Genomic DNA, 7,019 nt, shown 5'->3' on the forward strand with positions numbered 1-7,019 from the left:
ATATTGCTATGGCGAATTTTTGTTGGGTCTATCCCCATTTCGCGGATTGTATCCTGGTATATCAGATTTAGACTGCTGCCACCGTCCATCAGGACTCGTGCAAGGCGGTATCCGTCAATTATTGGGTCTAATACCAGGTCAGCCCATCCTACACGCTGGATACTTGCTGAGTAATCACAATGGTCGAAAGTGATCGGTTGAGACGACAAGTGGCAGGACTCCGTGGTGATAGGCCTTCGGGCGTATTTTTCTGGGAGTGCCGTTTTGTTTTTTCCATTGATCACGTGTAACATGTTTACTGTTTTGACTTCTGGTGGAAATTTCTTTTGTTCCCCAGCGTCTCCCTTGAGAGGCTCACCCTCATCTTCGCTTGGTGTATCCTCCCCCTTGTGTACGGCGTTGAGCTTGCCGGACTGCTTGAAGACCCAGCATTCTCTGTGGGTATGATTGGCTGGTTTGCCAGGGGTGCTATGGACCTGACATATTTGGTCCAGAATTTTATTCAGGCTGGACAGTTCGTCTCTGGCGCCTTTAGAGGGCGGCTTCTGACCTGGCCGAGAGCTTTTGAATCCGGCGTTTACTGCCATGCTCTTCGTGCTGTCTCCTTTGTTCCGGCGTTTGTTGTTGCTGTTGCGCCGTGATTTCACATTTCCATCTCTAACTTCGGATGTACTGGGGTCGCTGGTGCTGCATCTAGCTAGCCAGCTGTCCTCACCCGTACAAAAGCGGGTCATGAGGCTTGTTAATGCTGCCATCGTTCTCGGCTTTTCTTGGCCGAGGTGTCTGGCGAGCCATTCGTCACGAACGCTATGTTTAAAAGCTGCCAATGCTTCGGCGTCCGGACAGTCGACAATTTGGTTCTTTTTAGTAAGAAACATGTTCCAAAGTTTTTGGGCTGACTCTCCGGGCTGTTGAGTTATATGGCTCAAATCATCCGCGTCCGGAGGCCGGACATAAGTTCCTTGAAAATTTGCCCGAAAAGCGTCTTCAAGCTTTTCCCAACTTCCAATGGAGTTTTCGGGAAGGCCTTTAAGCCAGTGGCGGGCTGGCCCTTTGAGCTTGAGGGGTAAGTACTTGATGGCGTGGAGATCATCTCCTCGAGCCATATGGATATGGAGGATATAATCCTCAATCCAGACCCCAGGGTCTGTTGTTCCGTCGTATGCCTCTATGTTTATGGGTTTGAATCCCTCTGGAAATTCATGGTCCATCACCTCATCGGTGAAACATAGGGGGTGTGCTGCACCCCTGTATCTGGGTGTATCGCGTTGTTCGGATGTTTGTTGTGTTACATTATAAGCTGGGGCGTGCTTGCGTGGTCCGTAGATGGATCTGGTTGCGCCGTCCTTTTGGTGCGAGCCCTTGCGTGGGTCGCGTATTGACTTGTGAGTGGCGTTGTTTGCCGCTTGATGTTGGCCGTGAGGTCGTCTATCCAGCCAGGTGGTCATTTTTATTTTTGGTTGTGAGGGGTCTGAGGCCTCCTCATCGAATTCAGGTAGCAACTTCCGCTTTGGGTAGCTCTTGGTGGGGCGATTGTCGCCGTACTTCGCTGCTGTGTTGGGTACTTTACTCCATCTGATTTGGAGTGTGTCCTGCGCAGCCTTGAGCCTTTGCTTCTGCTTTTTTAGACTCCTTGCGGTGGCAACAAGCCTTTGATGGGCATTCTGCTGCTCCGGGTGCCTGTTCGGCGTTGTGTCGTCCGGACTATTATCTTTGACAGAATTGGTTTGTTCGGTTTGATTCTCCGTATTGCCGTGGTCCGGCAGTGGTTCGCCTTGCTCCAACGCTGGGTCTGTTGACTGCTTCTCGAGGGAACAAGCCTTCGGTGTGTCCTTCCGTTCCTCGTTGTCGTCTTCTTTTCGTGTGTCCATCATGTATACGTCATATGATGAAGTGGACGTCCCGCACCCTATGGGCGGTGGTTCATCTTCGCCTCCCGCATCGTTGTCCATACCGTCGATGTCTGCGGAGTCGAAGTCGAGCATGTCGGTTAAATCATCGACAATGGCTACAAAGTGGGTGGTGGGTGGGCGTCGAATTTCTTCGTCGTCCGCATCCCAATCCTGTTGGCCCTAATCCGGCCAGGGCTCTCCTGACAAAGAGACAGACCTTAGTGAATTCAGAACGTCGCCGAAGGGCGAGTGGTGAAAGATATCCGCGGCGATGAATTCCATGATCGGCGCCCACTCGGATTCGATTGGCAGGGGCGTGGATGGTTCGGGGTCCGGAAGAGAGTCCGGCACCTTGGAGTCACGGGCTGTGCGGAGATTTATGCTGGTATTCGGCTCGATCGCCATTGAGGCTGCAACCCCTGAGGCGGTGTCTAACCACCTATCCTCGATTGGCGCAGCTGGCTCCGAACTAAGGGTCGGAGCTGATGCGGGCGCGGCTTCTGGGGTACTGTTCGGCGGTAGAGCTAGGTCATACCCATCGCGACAGCGGGGCGCGCCCGGCTGTGGCTCGAATCCGTCGAAGATCAAGTCCCCACGGATATTGGCCGTGTAATTCAAACTTCCAAATCTGACCTGATGGCCAGGGGCGTGGCTTTCAATCTGCTTTAGATGGCCAAGCGAATTAGCCCGCAGTGCAAAGCCGCCGAATACGAAGATCTGTCCAGGAAGAAAAGTCTCGCCCTGGACCGCATCGCTATCGATGATAGTAGGAGCCATCAAGCCTAACGGCGACGACACAGAGAAACTCTCAATGAAAGCACCAATGTCGGTGTCAAAACCGGCGGATCTCGGGTAGGGGGTCCGGAACTGTGCATCTAGACCAGATGGTAACAGGAGGCAAGGGACACGAAGTTTTACCCAGGTTCGCGCCCTCTTGATGGAGGTAAAACCCTATGTCCTGCTTGATTAATATTGATGATATGGGTGTTACAAGAGTAGATCTACCACGAGATCAGAGAGGCTAAACCCTAGAAGCTAGCCTATGGTATGATTGTATGTTGTGATTGTTGTCCTACGGACTAAAACCCTCCGGTTTATATAGACATCGGAGAGGGTTAGGGTTACACAAGATCGGCTACAAAGGAGGAGATATCCATATACGTATTGCCTAGCTTGCCTTCCACGCCAAGTAGAGTCCCATCCGGACACGAGACGAAGTCTTCAATCTTGTATCTTCATAGTCTAATAGTCCGGCCAATGAAGATAGTCCGGCTGTTCGGAGACCCCCTAATCCAGGACTCCCTCACTCAATATATGCGTTCTTTTAAGAGAGAAGCCTCTGATGAAAACTATGGCGCACGGGTCTATTTTTATCTTATTATTTTCAGATCTATAAAAACAAAAACCCAAAAATACCCTGCTGCAATTATTTACCTTTACTTTATTTTGCATTTTTATTTATCTTTTATACCTATCTCTATCAGATCTCATCCATGCAAGTAACGTTGAAGGGATTGACAACCCCTTTATCACGTTGGGTGCAATTATTTGTTTGTTTGTGCATGTGCTATCATTGGACAATTGTGTGTTCCTCCTACTGGATTGATACCTTGGTTCTTAACTGAGGAAAATAATTATCTCTATTTTGCTACATCACCCTTTTCTCTTCAAGAGAAAGCAACGCAACCTCAAGAAGTAGCATTCTACGGCTCACATGAAGAAGAAATAAATTAGTAAACGGAGTCTACACAACAGTTTTCAATTCTTCAATGAGCATTCAAAGACTTCAATGTTCTCACAACATTTTAGGCTTCATACGACGGTTAAATCAAATCCTCAAGGACTTTCACATACATATACTCACAAACATATTAGTCTCTTAACTACTTTATCATTAATCATCCAAAACCCATAAAAAGGTACTAGGTGCACTTACACTATGTCATCACATTATGATGCCTGGTGCACTACGTGCTCTGGTATGTCCGCCCATTAGCGCTTAACAAAGTGGTCGTGAGTGTTTTGGGTCTAGTTTTCGGAACCTTCCGTCCGAATTTAGGAAGGTCTCATCAAACATATTTTTCTTTTGTTTTTTCTACTTTCTCTCTACCGGTTTGCCGGCTTTTCTTCCTTTCCTAACCTTTTTTGCATTATCTTAATTTTTTTTATGTTTGCAGTTTTCGAACATTTTTTAATTTCTTGGAAATTTTCTGAATTTTCAAATGTTTTCCAAATTTATGAACTTTTTTTAATTCATGAAGGTTTTTTGAAGTCATGAACATTTTCAAATGGCAACTTGCTTTGAATTCATGAATTCATGAAAAATTTCAAAATTATTAATAGGTTTTCAATCCATGGACATTTTTCGTGAACAGTTTTCATGTTTGAGGTTTTTTTTAATGTGGTCATATTTTTTTAATTTGTGATTTTTTTAAAACAGGTGAATATTTTAAATTTATAATAAAATAGAACGTAATACAAAATCCGTGGACATCTTTTCTATTATTTAATATAATTTTCACAAATAGAAGTAGGTTTTTTAGACAACAGGTACGTAGGTGTGAGAGAGCAAAGCAAGTTGGTTGACGCTCGTTCTCAGTGCGAAATTTATATGGGCCGGCCCACTTTACCCCATTACTGACCGATCCGCTGGTGGTGCTTGCAATAAAAAAAAACAGACTTCTGGAGCATGGGGGCATTGGAGCACGTTGTTGTAAACACCTAAAAAATGGTGCTTAAAAGTTTCAGAAAAAATGAATATTTTACATGAACACAGATGCATGTGGTCTAAGTACTTGACAATTTTCGTTCAATAATACCTTATATTATGCGCTATGCAAAAATAGACAATCCGGCCCAAAATCAACAAAAAAAACAGTCCATTTTTTTTGCATGTATTTTTTTGTATATCTCACATGCATGCACTTATATTGATGAAATTTTGCACAGTTATACTACACTTATATATATGCATGTATACAAAATTTCAGAATTTTTTGAAGCCATAAAAATCAACTTTTTCGTACTTCAAAAAAAAGGGGCGCAATGTGCCCATGCTCCAAAGCCACTATTCGTTGCAATAAGCACTATATATCAGCATCGTTAACCCATGGTCAAGCGCAGACTTAACCATCATCAAGCTGTACCGATACTCGAGATAAGCTTTGAAACTAAGTTATTTGTTTCAAAGTAACTCTTGCCAGACGCCTTTCTAGATACGTAACTTGTATAGCAATTTGTTGAGCAAGCATGGACCAGAAAAAGACCGAGAAGCCTGAGGCCGAGAGAAGCTGCCGATATGCATTGAGGCAACGGAGAGAGTGATGTTCGTCCTTAAGTTGTGGTCAGTGTGACAAGTGACTTGAACCCCACAGATGTGCTTCAAGGTGACGAGTGACTTGACTCCACGAAAAGGGAAAAACACAGATGTGCTTAAAACAAGTGAAAAGGCATTTTTTGTATTTTGATTTGTTTTTTCTTTTTTTTCTTTTTTGGGGATGCGTTTTTTTAGATTTTCCTCTTTTTTATTTTTTAGTTTTCGTTTTTTCATGCTCCTCTTTTTGGGGTTTTCTTAAGAAAAACTTCGTCGAAATCTGTTAACATGAGATCTAGTTTTGAAGATCTTGCCGCGAGATATCTAATGATAAAAACAGTTCATGATTTGAACGCACCGTTCAAGAGATAGAACGTTTCAAAAAAGTAAATATATGAAAAGAAAAATTATCAGGTTGCGACAAGTGACACACATACAGTAAAGAAGATGATGAAAAGTGAAATTTACAAGAGATAACCGTTGGTGCGTTGGCGGCCCTCGTCTCGGTGCAAAATTTATATTGGGCCGCACCCATTTTACCCCATGAGTGAGCGATCCCCTGGTGGTAGTGCTTGAAATAAGGAAAATACACACGAGCACCTAGGTGCTCCTGCCTATACGAAAACTAAATTAAAAATGCCAGAAAATTTTAAAAGATCCAAAATCTTGGGATCTCAAATTTGGGTACCCAATCTACTGTTGTATGAAGTTCCATAGAAAAATACAAGGAAATATATCCGTGGCCAAGAAAATACAATCCGAACTAACATCCATCCAAACAGGTTTTGTCTATACATAGGAACTTTTTGTCTTTTTGCCACGGATATGTTTCCTCGTATTTTCTCATAAAATTTCACACGAAAGTAAATTGAACACCCATGTTTCATATCCCAAAACTCCAGATTTTTTAAAAAAAATCCGGTATTTTTTCTAACTTCATGTTCGTATAGGGGTGTGGAGCACCCAGGTGCTACAAATCCTCTTCCTTGCAATAAGCGCTATATATCAGCGTCACTATGTCATGGTCAAGCGCAGTTAACCATCATCAAGCCCATCATAAATGGTGTCTCAGACGGCTGTACTGATACTTGAGATAATGTTTTGAGATTAAGATATTGTTTCAAAGCCACTCTTGCCTTTCTCGGTACGTAACTCGTATAGAGCAAGCATCGACCAGAAGATCAAGAAGCCTGAAACCGAGAGAATTTGCCGATATGTATTGACGCGACGGAGAGAGTGATGTTGGTTCTTAAGTTGTGGTCAGTGTGACGAGCGACTTGACCCCAACTGCACGCTACACTGGACGGTAGGGTACGGCCGGGGACCCTTGGCGGTCTACGAAGATGTTTGATGTCTTTGTTTATTGGCAAGTTGATCAGCAAGTGGAACCCATACAAGCATACAAGCGCTTTGTTCTTTCTTTGTGTTTGACTGACATGTCATGTGTGCATGTTGGATTATTCCTCTCCCGGTTGGATTTGTATAGTGGGCTCTATCCACGACCTTTCGGCTCGACCGATATCATTCTCTTTCACCAACGGGATGACGAGCCTCCGATGGAGAGCGACTGCGATAAGAATCACGCATGACTCGACCCAATGCCAATGGCACTAGTGGTATAATATGTACTGCCGTTGTTATCCATGGCCATGGGTTCCGGCGTCCGGGAACACACGACACGGCCGGCGGCGTGGAACCAAGGGAACCAGCGTTATGCTTTGCCATGGACGGGAGGCATCCCGCGATCTGATCTGAGGTGATGCGCGGTGGCGGCTGCCCGATGCCCGCGGTCGCGTCTACGCGGTTTCGAGCTT

Source organism: Triticum urartu, chromosome 2A, assembly GCF_056163025.1.
Source record: "Triticum urartu cultivar PI428250 chromosome 2A, HENAU_Tu73, whole genome shotgun sequence".
NCBI lineage: Eukaryota > Viridiplantae > Streptophyta > Magnoliopsida > Poales > Poaceae > Triticum > Triticum urartu.